Source organism: Moschus berezovskii, chromosome 6 (genome assembly GCF_049115385.1).
Source record: "Moschus berezovskii isolate FMDL1 chromosome 6, NW_MosBer_1.0, whole genome shotgun sequence".
In the NCBI taxonomy this organism is placed as follows: domain Eukaryota; kingdom Metazoa; phylum Chordata; class Mammalia; order Artiodactyla; family Moschidae; genus Moschus; species Moschus berezovskii.
In genome coordinates, this window is record NC_142465.1 from 113,973,069 (window position 1) to 113,989,066 (window position 15,998).

The following is a 15,998-nucleotide window of genomic DNA, read 5'->3' on the forward strand; positions in this document are numbered from 1 at the left end:
TTTCTTTTTCTTGGGGATGGTCTTGATCCCTGTCTCCTGTACAATGCCACGAACCTTCATCCATGTTCATCAGGCACTCTGTCTATTGTGACTGGAGGTCTCAGCACCGCCTGAGTTTCTGTCTTTCTAGTCACACCTCCATATCACAGTCTCCTTTCCGGTGTATCCAGGATCTGAGGGTCAGCTGCTGACTCTAAATAGCAGGGAGGGAACACAGCTCCATCTATCAACAGTATATTGGATTAAAGACTTACTGAGTATGGCCCCACCCATCAGAACAAGACCCAGTTTTCCCCTCAGTCAGTTTCTCCCATCTGGAAGCTTCCATAAGCCTCTTATCCTTCTCCATCAGCAGGCAGACAGACTGAAAACCACAATCACAGAAAACTAATCAAACTAGTCACATGGACCACAGCCTTGTCTAACTCAATGAAACTAGGAGCCATGCCATGTAGGACAACCCAAGATGGACGGGTCATGGTGGAGAGTTCTGACAAAATGTGGCCCACTGGAGAAGGGAATGGCAAACCACTTCAGTATTCTTGCCTTGAGAACCCCATGGACAGTATGAAAAGGACCACCAGGGAAGTTCCTTATTCATGTATTTTTAAAGCATGATGTTGGTATCAAACTGGGATGGTATTTAAATTCCATTGGCCACCTGATGCAAAGAACTGACTCATTGGAAAATACCCTGATGATGGGAAAGATTGAAGGCAAGAGGAGAAGGGGACAACAGAAGATGAGATGGTTGTGTGGCATCACCAACCCGATAGACATGAGTTTGAGCAAGCTCCGGGAGATGTTGATGGACAGGGATGCCTTGGCATGATGTAGCCCATGAGGGTTGCAGAGTCGGACATGACTGAGCAACTGAACTGAACTGGGATGCATTTAAAAGAGTGATATGACAGCTTCATTTTAAAATGTTAATGTTTCAGTGTATCATAAATTACATCCTTTAAAACAATTTAAACTGATAATTTTAAAAGTTTAGGCAGCAACCTATTTTTTCAGAACATTTTTAGTGAGTATGATTTGAAGGCCATTAATCTAAAAAAGCGAACCCAGACCAGGTAGGGCCTGAGGGAGCTAGAGAGCCATGCTCCATCTAAAGCAGCTGCTTTACTGTCCAGCCAATTATTGCCAAGCAGAAATTTAGGCACAGAGTTGTTGATTATTAACTAATTGAATGTGTGTGTTAGTGACTTCTGTATTAGAGAGGCATAGAAGAATGGAATCCCAGGTGTTTCCAGTTTTGCCAGTCTGTAAGTGTCTTGTTACCTATGACCTAAAGACCCAGCTTTAGCTCCACAGTCTGACATTAAGGGCTTCCAAATTCTGCCTCCAACCTCTCATCACCGCCCTGTTTTAACAAATCTCTATTTTCTACTCCCCACCCCACCCCCCGCATTTCCCCCCAACCTCTGTGATTATTTTTTTGTTAATCCCTCGAGAGGCATACAAATAGGAAAACTAAAGGTTCACTTCTGCCCCCTCCCCCGACCTTGGAATCTTAGCAATGTGATCTCCTGTCCTGTGGCACTTAGACACATTAATCACCACCTGAAAATGTTTTTTTTTTCCTGTTCTCTTTATAGATAATGGGGGCAGCTGTTCAGTTCCTCCCCTCAACAGACAGCACACATGCTGGCTGAAAAAGAGTGTACAGACTGTACAGTCAGCTCACTAGGGGTGAAACAATTATAGAGAATGACTCAGAGAATAACAGTATTAATACATCTTGAAAGCTCTAAATGAGAAAGGGGGATTATAATTAACAAGGTGTGACAAATACTACATTCACACACAAATGTTTGGCACTTATCTTTGGGAAAGCACAGGATGATACATCCACAGTGCCCTTTGCCTCAGTACATGGACCTTTCTAATTAGTGTGGGAGAAGAAAATATTATTTGATGACAAAAAATTGTTATAGTTCTCTAGCAGCCTTCTGAGTTAGGGAATCCTAATGGCTGAAGCCTCTTTGGTTTGTTGAATATAAATGAATTTAAAGACATTGTTGCCTTTTGCCTTCTGAGATTGCCCATACTCTGTTTGTGGGGCATGTTTCTCCCAAGGCCATTCTTGCCTTTTGACATGGATCCATTCTATCTATGGAATGTCTGTCTGTCTAAGTAAATACACAGATTCACATGAGACATATACCTACTGAGATTCAGTCCTGACATCAGATGGTTCTTATTTTAATTTCTTAAAGACGGGTTTTGATGAACTTCAGACTCCAGGTGAATGGTGTTCTTTCTTCTAATCTCTTGGTTCTGGAATCTGATCCTGGTTTGAAACTGAGCAGGACCGTGTAGGGCTCCCAGGAACTAAGGTCCCCACCCAGGTGAAGGATGGCAACTTCAAGCTTAGCACAAAATTCCTGGAACATCATCCTGCTGCCTCCTCACCAGTCAAAGAAAGTCACCCACCCTGCAGTCCTCACCCCAAATTTTGCCTAAAAACTTCTCCCCCAAAACCATCGGGGAGTTTGGGGTTTTTGAACATGAGCCACCTGTTTTCCTTGCTTGGGCCTGAAATAAAGCTTTCTATGCTCCAAAAATAAAAAGCAAAATAAAAGACAGTGTTAAATGATGGGAATGAGAGAGTAAAATCTGAGAAGCCAGAAAAAGTCAAAAAGTTTTGTATGGGCAAAGTGGGGGAAGAAACAATAAGATAATGACCTTCAATAACTGTTGTTTAGTCGCTCAGTTGTGTCCAACTCTTTGCAACCCCATGGATTGCAATACGCCAGGCTTCCCTGTCCTTCACTGTCTCTCAGAGTTTGCTCAAACTCATGTCCATTGAGTCAGCAATGCCATCCAAACATCTCATCCTCTATTGTCCCCTTCTCCTCCTGCCTTCAATCTTTCCCAGCTCTTTTCTAATGAGTCGGCTCTTCACATAAGGTTGCCAGCGTATTGAGCTTCAGCTTCAGTCCTTCCAATGAACATTCAGGATTGATTTTCTTCAGGATTGACAGATTTGATCTCCTTACTGTCCAAGGGACTCTCAAGAGTCTTCTCCAGCACCAGTTTGAAAACATCAATTCTTTGGTGCTCAGTCTTTATGGTCCAACTCCTACACCCATACATGACTACTGGAAAAACCAGAGCTTTGACTATAAAGACCTTTGTCAGCAAAGTGATGTCTCTGCTTTTACTGTCTAGATTTGTCATAGCTTTCCTTCCAAGGAGCAAGTGTCTTAATTTCATGGTTGACAACAGCATCAACAGTGATTTTGGAACCCAAGAAAATAAAGCCTTTCACTGTTTCCATTGTTTCCCCATCTATTTGCCATGAAGTGATGGGACCAGATGCCATGATCTTAAGTTGTTTTGAGTTTTAAGCCAGCTTCACTCTTCTGTTTTACCCTCCTCAGGAGGCTCTTTTGTTCTTCTTCACTTTCTGCCATTAAAGTGGTATCATCTGCATATCTGAGGTTGTTGGTATTTCTCCTGGCAATCTCGATTTCAGCTTGTGATTCATCCAGCCTGGCATTTCACATGAAATGGGCTCAAGAAGGCTCAAGAGTTAAAGATCAGACCTGCCAGTTAGACTATGCCTGCTGGTGCTTGGGAGGCCCTGGGAGTCTCTTGAACTATATGGCAGGGCCTTATCTTTGCTGGGAAATACAGACAAGTCTTTTCTTTTTCCTTGAAGAAAACCAAGGTGATTGAGATTCTTGATTTGCTTCTGACAAGCATAAAGAGGAAAGTCAGTCCTCAAAGGCTGGAGGGAGGGAGTGCATGCTAAGTTGCTTCAGTCTTGGCTGACTTTTTGCAACCCTGACTGTAGCCTGTCAGGGTCTTTTGTCCATGGGATTCTCCAGGCAAGAATACTGAAGTGGGTTGCTATGCCCTCCTCCAGGGGATCTTCCCCACTCAGGGATTGAACCTGCATCTCTTATATCTCCTTCATTGGCAGGCAGGTTCTTTATCACTAGCGCCACCTGGGAAACCTAGAGGGAGGGAGTAGGTAAATGCTAAAATACAGACCAAACTCAGTAGGTGAGCAAGAGTTAGAGAGGTGGGTTCATGTTTTTTAATAGATTACTCTGTGTTGCCCAGACAGATACAGCAGTGTTGAAAAGATATGGAGCTGAGTGGAGAGTCAGAGAGGAAAGTTGGCAATATCCTTCTAAGAAATAGAATGAAAAGGAGGATAATTGACCCCAAAGTATATAATTATGTTATAGTCAATTTGTATTCTAGAAATAGACTTAATAATGTGAAGAAAAACAAACTGGCATCAACAATTAGAACATAAGGACAAAGACAGTGAAAACATCAATAGGTCAGTTAAACACCAACTGGTGTCTCTAAGATATTAATGAGAAGGAAAACTCTGGTATTTACATAATTTTGATCACAAAGGCAAAATATAATTTGCACACACTTAGAGGAAAACCAGCTAGCATTAGGGTTATCTTTGATAAAAGACTGTACCAAATAAGGACATCAAACCCAAATAAACACACACCCCTACCTAATCTGGAGGTGGTTCATATTGGTACTAGGTGGAAATCAGTTGGAGTCGAAAGAAGGGGCTTTTGCTTTTGTATACATATGTAATTCTAGACATGTTGTGAGAACTTATGGAAGTGCTGAAGCCCTGTTGTTCCCCCTTAAAATGACTCCTGCTCAGAGTAATTAAGGGGACTTTCCTGGTAGCTCAGTGGTAAAGAACCTGCCTGCCAATGCAGGAGACTCGAATTAGATCCCAGCGTCAGGAAGATCCCCTGGAGAAGGAAATGGCAATCCACTCCACTACTCTTGCCTGGAGAATCCCATGAACAGAGGAGCCTGGTGGGCTACAGTCCATGGGGTCACAAAGAGTCAGACATCACCGAGTGAGCACACACTCATGCACTTCATAATACACTGAAAATATACATATGAATGAAGATCAATGTAATGGGCTACCAGAACCCATTAATAATTCAAATTTTATGTCCAAGCAGCCTTCTTCTGAATCTGTGTTCATCAAGCTTATTTAGCTTCAAATGAACTTGCTCACTGAGGCAATGGACTGGCTGTTCAGGTCAACCTTCACATCTGGTCTGCTTGACATTATATTCTACTCTAGTGTCACCGGTGTCTTGGTATACTCTCCCTGGCAGCTTGTGTGCTTAGTCAGACTGAAGTTAATTTCTCTAGAAATTAACCAGTACTAGGGCACTAAATGGGCTTCCCTGGTAGCTCAGCTGGTAAAGAATCTGCCTGCAAAGCAGGAGACCCCAGTTCGATTGCTGGGTTGGGAAGATTCCCGGGAGAAGGGATAGGCTACCCACTCCAGTATTCTTGGACTTCCCCGTTAGCTCAGACGGTAAAGAAACTGCCTGCAATGCTGGAGACGTGGGTTTGATCCCTGGGTTGGGAAGATCCCCTGGAGAAGGAAATGGCAACCCACTCCAGTGTTCTTGCCTGGAGAATCCCAGGGACGGGGGAGCCTGGTGGGCTGCCGTCTATGGGGTCACACAGAGTCGGACACGACTGAAGTGACTTAGCAGCAGCAGCAGCAGCTTTTCCAGGTTGAAACCCCTCTCTCTGGGCCTGCCTTCAGACTTCCATAGTCTTTAAAATGTTATTTAAATATTGAAGTCATGAGTTTTCTATTTAACTTTCCAAGAGTTTGTCTCAAATCCCTGACCATATTGTAAGTTCTTGAAGACAAACTCCCCACCTCAAAGGGCTCAAAACAGTACCCTGTAGAAGACTGTTGTACTGATGACCTCCAAGAAAGCACATTTCCTGGTATTCAAGCCCTGGTGTAATCCCCTCCCACAATGACTCTGAACTTCTTGTGTGATTTGCTTTGGCCAATGAGACACTAACAAGCATAAGGCAAGTAGAGGCTTGCTAAGCATTTGCCCTTTTGGAACCCAATTGCCATGTAAAGCAGCTCAGGCTAGACTACTGAATGATGACAGAAGTCTCACTTTTTCAACCATCCCCACCAAGATACTAGGTATACAGGCAAAGCCATTTTAGACCCTCCTGCCAAACCACAAGCTGAATGCAACTGTATGGGTGAGCTATTTCCTTGCTCCTGAAAGAAAACCTTGTCTTTTTCTAGATGTTTTCAAGTTAGGATGTGAAGGCAGAACTTCCACAGTCATCTTCTGACCAAAGTGGGGCTTTTAGAGACCTATAACCAGATGAGGGGAAGTGAAAAGAAAGAACATGAACCCTTGATGATATTATAGAGTTGCTGAATTAACTGACATAGCAGTTGGTTGACTTCTGCACTTTTTATTATATGAGATGGCATATTTCCTCATTGTTTAGGCTACTTTCAGTTGGGTTTTCTGTTACTTGCAGCTGAGGGCATTCTAACTGATATATTCCTCAACCAGCTTTACTGGTACAAGTATAAAACTCCTGAAGTGCTCTGCCTTGTATATAGTAATAGACATTTGAGAAATTTCTCATTGCTGAGAAAGTAAAAGAAGATTTTGTGGTAGAAACTGGTAGTTGCTTACCAATAGCCATTTTCTTTCCTCCTTAATTATAGAACTACAATTTTCAGCTGGGCATACTGCTGCTTACAACAAAAGACAGTACTTCCCTACATCTTTGTATATTGATAGAGCCATATGATTGAGTTCAGGCCAATGCTGCTGCTGCTGCTAAGTCACTTATGAGATGTAAGCAAAAGTGTTGTGTTGGGAGAGGGCTTCGTAGGAGCTGACTCAGCTGGAAAGGACCCTTTTTGGCCCTTTTGCCTTTCATTTTTATTTCCCCAACTTGATTTCTCTGACCATAGTTCCAGTATCATCTTAGGCTATGAGCTGACCCTGAAAATGGAAGCCAAGAACAGGATGGAAGCAGAAAGCCTGGAGTCCTGATTACAAAGTAGAGCCACTGTAATAGTTCTGGACTTGCCTGGCTTCAGATTTCTGTCTACGAGAGAAAAATAAACCTTGATTTTGTTTCAGTTCACTTCAGTTCAGTCGCTCAATCGTGTCCGACTCTCCGTGACCCCATGAATCACAGCACGCCAGGCCTCCCTGTCCATCACCAACTCCCGGAGTTCACTCAAACTCATGTCCACAGAGTCGGTGATGCCATCCAGCCATCTCATTCTCCGTCGTCCCCTTCTCCTCCCACCCCCAACCTTTCCCAGCATCAGAGTCTTTTCCAGTGAGTCAACTCGTCGCATGAGGTGGCCAAAGTATTGCAGTTTCAGCTTCAGCATCAGTCCTTCCAATGAACACCCAGGACTGATCTCCTTTAGAATGGACTGGTTGGATCTCCTTGCGGTACAAGGGACTCTCAAGAGTCTTCTCCAACACCACAGTTCAGAGCATCAATTCTTCAGCGATCAGCTTTCTTCACAGTCCAACTCTCACATCCATACATGACCACGGGAAAAACCATAGCCTTGACTAGACGGACCTTTGTTGGCAAAGTAATGTCTCTGCTTTTTATTTTTTTTTTTTTATTTTTTTTTGTAGCTAATTAATTTGAAGAGGGAAAACAAAATCCTTTATTGTTTATTATTATGCTTTTTACCAACATTATTTTAAAGAACTGTAAATAGCATAAGCTGGATCCTTTGAATGTACAGCTAGCACAGATTTTGAAATACATACTGGGCCTTCAGCTTATGATGTTTATTGTAACAGTTAAAGGGTAATTTTCTTTTAAAAAGGTATGATTTTTAAAATATTCCCAAAGTGCTGAATGTGCTAATTGAGGATACATAATTTTTAAATGATGTATATCGCAGATGAATGTTTATCTCTGCTTAGGTTTAAAGAACAGTATAGATAATCTCACGAACAGAGAAAATTAGATTTGTTTCCCTTCTTATCTGACTACCTAAGGATTTAAATTACAAAGCCAACCAAGAACCACTGACCTTAACCAAGCAGTCTGTAGGATAAATAATAAGATAGAGAAGTTCTCCACCCCATATATATGTGTTGGTAAAATTAACCTTTCCTTTCAGGTAACTCTGAACTTTAGAATCAAAGTTTTAACTGTTGCTGGAGACCATGGATGGAGGATGCACTGCTTTGGAGTTTCTCAGTCACTGTTTCTTCCTTCACTGTGGTCTTGATGACTTCAGACACTCCACTCGTTCCAAGCACGCAAGGCAAACTTAAAAACACTTCACTATTTATATCATAATATCCCTTTGCTAAAACTGATACAGAATGTACTTTCTTTTTATCATTCACAATACTGTCAAGCAGGTCAGCTACTGATAGTCCAACAGACCATGATCTCTGACCTTTTACCCTTAATAGTTCCATGGCCCTGTTGGACAGCTGCATCTGAGAGTCATGACTTGTTACTTCCTCTTGGCCACTCCATATAGGCACTTTGTCTTCTCCCTGCTCACCAATAACCCATACTTCTTTTCCTGAAGTCTGTGCCTTCAAGACGTTTGTAATAATATATTGTAATCTCTGTGAATCCAGATTGCACCCAATTCCAATCACTCGGTTTGCAGGAAATGCACTCAGTTTCCAAGTCACATAGGTCATGATTTCCACTGGCTGAGATGCAACGAGCAGGATGCCGTGCTGACTATAATGTCCCAGAGCCGGGACAAGGGCTCTGAACATGTCCACGTTGCTCTGCACCACATCGAGGTAGGACTGAGACCTCCCCAGAGAGTTGACTGTGAAGACCACCACCTTGGAATGAGCAGAGGCAGACAAATCTTTGCTGATCTCCACATTAGGCAGGTTGAAGATGTCAAGGTCCATCATCCCTCCTTTAGTCCCTTCTGAGAAGTCTAAAAGGACCAGTTTGTCTGCAACGCCTTTGGCTGAAATTGCTAAAGTGCAGGCAATTCCCAGTTCTCCACCTCCAACCACGGTAATTTTACTGACTGTTTTATTCTCACGATTTGCCCAGTTCTTTGAATTTATATCTGAGACACCTTCAGTGATTTTTGCAATATAGGCTAGCAAGTCTACCTGCCGTGCCTCGTCAGATGATGACAGAGAATACAGGGGAAGTTCCTCTTGAAATTTGGCAATCATTTCTTTAATTAATCCAACAATGACTTAGGATGGCTCCAGTTTTGGAGATAGGGCAAGTATATTCTGCCTTGAGCATCCACATGCTTTCCAACTAAGATTCCCATATTTGCAGTTGGTTTTAAGAAGCAAATGGGGGGAGCAAAAGGGTGAGAATCCAAAATCCACAAACGAATAGGTATGTTATACGTATTACCCTGATATATCACAGGAATAGTACCAGTGAAATTCACTAGGTCTTTCTGGGAACTATCTTTGAAAACATAGGTATCCATGGAATATCTGAAATGTGGGAAAAACATGTTTACGTTCTTTAGTTCTTCCACAGTTAGATCCCTGAACTTGTACTTGGTTGCCCTGTGGGCAAAATAATTTAACTTCCTTGATCTTTTCTCATTGGCAAAGAGAAGGAGACTCCTAGACTCCACCTCTTAGATTTGTGCTTGCCAAGGAGTCGCCTGAGAGCCTCGCTGTCGAACTCCATCTCCAGCCAGGACCGCGAGGCCGGCTCCGCATGTCTCTGCTTTTTAATATACTATCTAGGTTGGTCATAACTTTCCTTCCAAGGAGCAACCGTCTTTTAATTTCATGGCTGCAATCAGCATCTGCAGTGATTTTGGAGCCCAAAAAAATAAAGTCTGACACTGTTTCCACTGTTTCCCCATCTATTTCCCATGAAGTGATGGGACCAGATGCCATGAGATTTGTCTTCTGAATGTTGAGCTTCAAGCCAACCTTTTCACTCTCCTCTTTCACTTTCATCAAGAGGCTTTTGAGTTCCTCTTCACTTTCTGCCATAAAGGTAGTGTCATCTGCATATCTGAGGTTATTGATATTTCTCCCAGCAATCTTGATTCCAGCTTGTGCTTCTTCCAGCCCAGCGTTCCTCATGATGTACTCTGCATATAAGTTAAATAAGCAAGGTGACAGTATACAGCCTTGACATACTCCTTTTCCTATTTGGAACCAGTCTGTTGTTCCATGTACAGTTCTGCCTTTTTCTTCCTGACCTGCATACAGGTTTCTCAAGAGGCAGGTCAGGTGGTCTGGTATTCCCATCTCTTTCAGAATTTTCCACAGTTTATTGTGATCCACACAGGCAAAGGCTTTGGCATAGTCAATGAAGCAGAAATAGATGCTCTTCTGGAACTCTCTTGCTTTTTTGATGATCCAGCGGATGTTGGCAATTTGATCTCTGGTGCCTCTGCCTTTTCTAAAACCTGCTTTAACATCTGGGAGCTCATGGTTCACGTATTGCTGAAGCCTGGCTTGGAGAATTTTGAGCATGACTTTACTAGCGTGTGAGATGAGTGCAACTGTGCGGTAGTTTGAGCATTCTTTGGCATTGCCTTTCTTTGGGATTGGAATGAAGACTGACCTTTTCCAGTCCTGTGGCCACTGCTGAGTTTTCCAAATTTGCTGGCATATTGAGTGCAGCACTTTCACAGCATCATCTTTCAAGATTTGAAATAGCTCAACTGGAATTCTATCACCTCCACTAGCTTTGTTCGTAGTGATGCTTTCTAAGGCCCACTTGACTTCACATTCCAAAATGTTTGGCTCTAGGTCAGTGATCACATTATCGTGACTATCCTGGTTGTGAAGATCTTTTTTGTACAGTTCTTCTGTGTATTCTTGCCACCTCTTCTTAATATCTTCTGCTTCTGTTAGGCCCATACCATTTCTGTCCTTTATCAAGCCTATCTTTGCAAGAAATGTTCCCTTGGAATCTCTAATTTTCTTGAAGAGATCTCTTGTTTTTCCTATTCTGTTGTTTTCCTCTATTTCTTTGCATTGATCACTGAGGAACACTTTCTTATCTCTCCTTGCTATTCTTTGGAACTCTGCATTCAGATGCTTATATCTTTCCTTTTCTCCTTTGCTTTTCGCTTCTCTTCTTTTCCCAGCTATTTGCAAGGCCTCCTCAGACAGCCATTTTGCTTTTTTGCATTTCTTTTCCATGGGGATGGTCTTGGTCCCTGTCTCCTGTACAATGTCACGAACCTCCGTCCAGAGTTCATCAGGCACTCTATCTATCAGATCTAGTCCCTTAAATCTATTTCTCACTTCGACTGTATAATCATAAGGGATTTGATTTAGGTCATACCTGAATGGTCTAGTGGTTTTCCCTACTTTCTTCAATTTAAGTCTGAATTTGGCAATAAGGAGTTCATGATCTGACAACTTTCCTTTTAAAATATTGAAGACTGGTATACAAGAGTATATGAATAATGAGGAATCATCCACCTGAATGTTAAGTAAGTCCTTCCTGGCTTTCTTTTTTTCCCAGTCCCATGAAGCAACATTTGGGTGTCACCTTGGTTGGAGTTCTAGATTGCAAGTGATAGAATCCAACTCTGACTAGTGAAGCAAAGATAAATTTATCAGAAGGACATCAGGAGTCATTGAATTGTCAGGAGGCTGGAGAACTACCATAGGAAAGGACAGGAGTCTAAATAACTGCAGTTTAGGAGTCAGAAGCCTGCAGTCTGGTAGCAGGAACAGCTTGTTCAGGTCAATGCTGCCAGCCTTCCTGCCCTTTCTGTCACTGCATGTATTAGTGACCTCTAATCCATGCTTTCATCCTTGTGACTGCTGCTCAGTATCCAATGTCTCAGGATAGACTACATGAATTGGGAAGAGGTGACTAAAAGAAAAGCAGAGTATTATTATGATGGATAAATGAAAACTGTGCAACCAAACAGTGATAAACATTCACCATATCCAACAAGCCTGAGTCAGGTGAAGGAGACAACTGGCTGGAACTTGGTGTCTAAGGTTCTAATCTCTCTCCTCTCCATGAAAGATATCCCTTTTCTGAGTCTGGTGTATTGTATTCCCTATTTTTGGCTTGACCACCCTTTTCTGATCTCCTAGCTTTCTGTCCTTGTTTTCCTTTGTTCTTTATTTCAAACTCTTCATCTTCTAAACTCTTTCTGACTAGCAGGTATTGAGTTCAGGTATCGTATCTAGTGCATCCTGGTGTTTGACCATTAACTGTGTCTGATTCTTACCATTACTTCATTGTGTCCACCTTAAAATTTATATGTTGAAGTCCTAACCCCCATTCATCAACGTGTGACCTTATTTAGAAATAGGGTCATTGTAGATGTAATTAGTTAAGCTGAGTTCTTAATGGAGTAGGGTGGGCCTCTAATCCATTATGACTGGTATACTTATTAAAAGAGGAAATTTGGACAAAAATACAGGCACACAGGGAAAAAACCATGTGACAATGAAGGCAGAAATCAGTGTGATTCTTCTACAAGCCAAAGAATACTGAAAATTACCAGAATCTAGGGGAGAGGCATGGCCTTGGCCTTCTAGCCTCTAGAACTGTGAGACAATAATTTCTGTTGTTTAGACTTACGGTTGCTGGGGGGAAGGGACAGTTAGGGAATTTGGGATGGTTATGCACACATTGCTGTATTTAAAACAGATAACTAACAAGGCCCTATTGTATAGCGCATGGAACTTGGCTCAATGTTATGTGGCAGCCTGCATGGGAGAGAGGTTTGGGGGAGAATGGATGCATGTATATGTATGGCTGAGATCCTTCACTGTTCACCTGAAACCATCACAGCATTGTTAATCAGCTATACTGCAATACAAAATAAAAAGTTCAAAAACAATAATTTCTGTTGTTTAAGCCATCTAAGTTTGTGGTGCTTTATTATGGCAGCCTTAGCAAACTAATAGAAACCTACCTTCCCAGATAAAGTCCCTAGTCTTTATTTAACACTTCTTCATTTGTATTCATGATACAAACATAATCTCCTCTCATAGGTTAAAGAAATTTGTCCAGTCACCTGTGACTCTGCCTTCTCTTCCTCTTTTTATATTCAGTCTCACACCAAATCTTTACCTTTTTGAACTGTTTATCCATTTCATTGCTACCACCCCAGGCCCATTCTTTATCACCTAACAATTGATTTATCATAACTGTTTCCTAAATTAGCTCCCTGATGCCAGTATTATTTCCTTTATCTGTTTTCCACATCTCTATCAAATTAAATCTTCCAACTCTCAATGCCAACAGCCTCCAATCAGAGCATACCTGAAGCCTTTCCTTCTTTCCTCTATAAAGCCTTCCCATTCCTCTGCCTGCCTTTGAATCTCTACCAAAAGCAAATTAAGGTCACGGACTCTGACTGTAGCAACTCTGAATAAATAGCCTCTGTTCTCATTTGGTGGTTTTTGCTTGTTTCCACAGAATGAAGAATCTATGGAGGAAAAAGGCAAGCCTTTTCTAGTGGGATGTAAGTCTAGAGCTACAAGCAGCATTTTGGCTACTTACTATGTGGGGAGAGCCTGAGAAAGAACAATGCTGCTGCTGCTGCTGCTGCTGCTGCTGCTAAGTCACTTCAGTCGTGTCCGACTCTGTGTGACCCCATAGACGGAAGCCCACCAGGCTTCCCAATCCCTGGGATTCTCCAGGCAAGAACACTGGAGTGGGTTGCCATTTCCTTCTCCAATGTGTGAAAATGAGCAGAGCAGGAGACAGAGGCAGAGAGAAATGTCCTGATGATTCTGTTAAACATCTTGGCTCCAGCCATGGATGGCTAAGGTCATCAGCTCTACTTCTGGACTTTTCAGTCTCTTGAGCCAATGAATTCATGTCTTGCATTTGCTAGTTTGAGTTTCTGTGGCTTGTAATCAAAATAGTCCTGACCAATAACATCTCTCTTTTGCCCCTTGGAATAAGAAGCCAAAGCTATTTCTACAGTCAGATGGAGGAGGAAGACTGGAAAGACTTAATCCTTTGGTCATTGGTGACAAATAGAACCTGGCCTAGAAAAGTTCAGTGGGCACTGCACAATCTGCTATGCTTTCCTAAAGCTGGACCCCAAGGTTATAGGTTTTTTATTTTTAGTGCATATTCACATGCTTAGCTGCTTGTTCTCTAAAGCAGGACATATAAGAGTGGCTGGATCCAGAGAGGTTTCCAGCCTTCGCCATGTGCTGCATTGAAACCAGCCTTTCCCACAGAACCGTAGTCCTTGTGTTTCCACCTCTATGCTGCTGCCACTGCTGCTAAGTCACTTCAGTCGTGTCCGACTCTATGCGACCCCAGAGACGGCAGCCCACCAGGATCCCCCGTCCCTGGGATTCTCCAGGCAAGAACACTGGAGGGGGTTGCCATTTCCTTCCCCAATGCATGAAAGTGAAAAGTGAAAGTGAAGTCGCTCAGTCGTGTCTGACTCTTAGCGACCCCATGGACTGCAGCCTACCAGGCTCCTCTGTCCATGGGATTTTCCAGGCAAGAGTACTGGAGTGGGGTGCCATTGCCTTCTCCATTCCACCTCTATCAGTTCAGTTCAGTTCAGTCGCTCAGTCGTGTCCCGACTCTCTGCGACCCCATGAATCACAGCACGCCAGGCCTCCCTGTCCATCACCAACTCCCGGAGTTCACTCAAACTCATGTCCACAGAGTCGGAGGTGCCATCCAGCCATCTCATTCTCTGACGTCCCCTTCTCCTCCCGCCCCCAACCTTTCCCAGCATCAGAGTGTTTTCCAGTGAGTCAACTCATCACATGAGGTGGCCAAAGTATTGCACCTCTATACCAATGGGTAAATTCTTTTCTGGGGGTACTCAGCTTAACCCAGAAAATTTTCGTGAATTTCAAATCTTAAGAGTTTTATTTCCTGTCCTACTAAGAAAGCTCTGGGCTCCTAAACAGATTAGTCCATTCCCTCTCCAAGGACTGGTACCAAGGAATCTCTTGGAAATGCTCAGTTTTAATGAGTATACTACCCAAAGTAATTTATACATTCAATGCAATCCCTATCAAGCTACCAACAATATTTTTCACAGAACTAGAACAAATAATCTCACAATTTGTATGGAAATACAAAAAACCTCGAATAGCCAAAGCAATTTTGAGGAAGAAGAATGGAACTGGGGGAATTAACCTGCCGGACTTCAGGCTCTATTACAAAGCCACAGTCATCAAGACAGTATGGTACTGGCATAAAGACAGAAATATAGATCAATGGAACAAAATAGAAAGCCCAGAGATAAACCCACGCTCCTATGGACACCTTATCTTCGACAAAGGAGGCAAGAATATAAAATGGAGAAAAGACAGTCTCTTTAACAAGTGGTGCTGGGAAAACTGGTCAGCCACTTGTAAACGAATGAAACTAGAACACTTCCTAACACCATACACCAAAATAAACTCAAAATGGATTAAAGATCTAAATGTAAGACCAGAAACTATAAAACTCCTAGAGGAGAACGTAGGCAAAACACTCTCCGACATAAATCACAGCAGGATCCTCCAAGACCCACCTCCCAGAATATTGGAAATAAAAGCAAAAATAAACAAATGGGACCTAATTAAAATCAAAAGCTTCTGCACAGCAAAGGAAACTCTAAGCAAGGTGAAAAGACAGCCTTCAGAATGGGAGAAAATAATAGCAAATGAAGCAACGGATAAAGGATTAATCTCCAAAATATACAAGCAGCTCCTGCAGCTCAATTCCAGAAAACTAAGTGACCCAATCAAAAAATGGGCCAACGAACTAAACAGACATTTCTCCAAAGAAGACATACAGATGGCTAACAAACACATGAAAAAATGCTCAACATCCCTCATCATCAGAGAAATGCAAATCAAAACCACAATGAGATACCATTTCACACCAGTCAGAATGGCTGCTATCCAAAAGTCTACATGCAATAAATGCTGGAGAGGGTGTGGAGAGAAGGGAACCCTCTTACACTGTTGGTGGGAATGCAAACTAGTACAGCCACTATGGAGAACAGTGTGGAGATTCCTCAGAAAACTGGAAATAGAACTGCCATATGATCCAGCGATCGCACTCCTGGGCATACACACCGAGGAAACCAGAATTGAAAGAGACACATGTACTCCAATGTTCATTGCAGCACTGTTTATAATAGCCAGGACATGGAAGCAACCTAGATGTCCATCTGCAGATGAATGGATAAGAAAGCTTTGGTACATATACACAACGGAGTATTTCTC

At 42.5% G+C, this 15,998-nt stretch overlaps 1 pseudogene; it reads right to left on the reverse strand.

The window, feature by feature from the left end:
* Window positions 1–7,475: 7,475 nt before the first annotated feature.
* LOC129536159 (ubiquitin-conjugating enzyme E2 variant 3 pseudogene) lies at window positions 7,476–9,434 on the reverse strand (annotated as a pseudogene).
* Window positions 9,435–15,998: the final 6,564 nt, after the last annotated feature.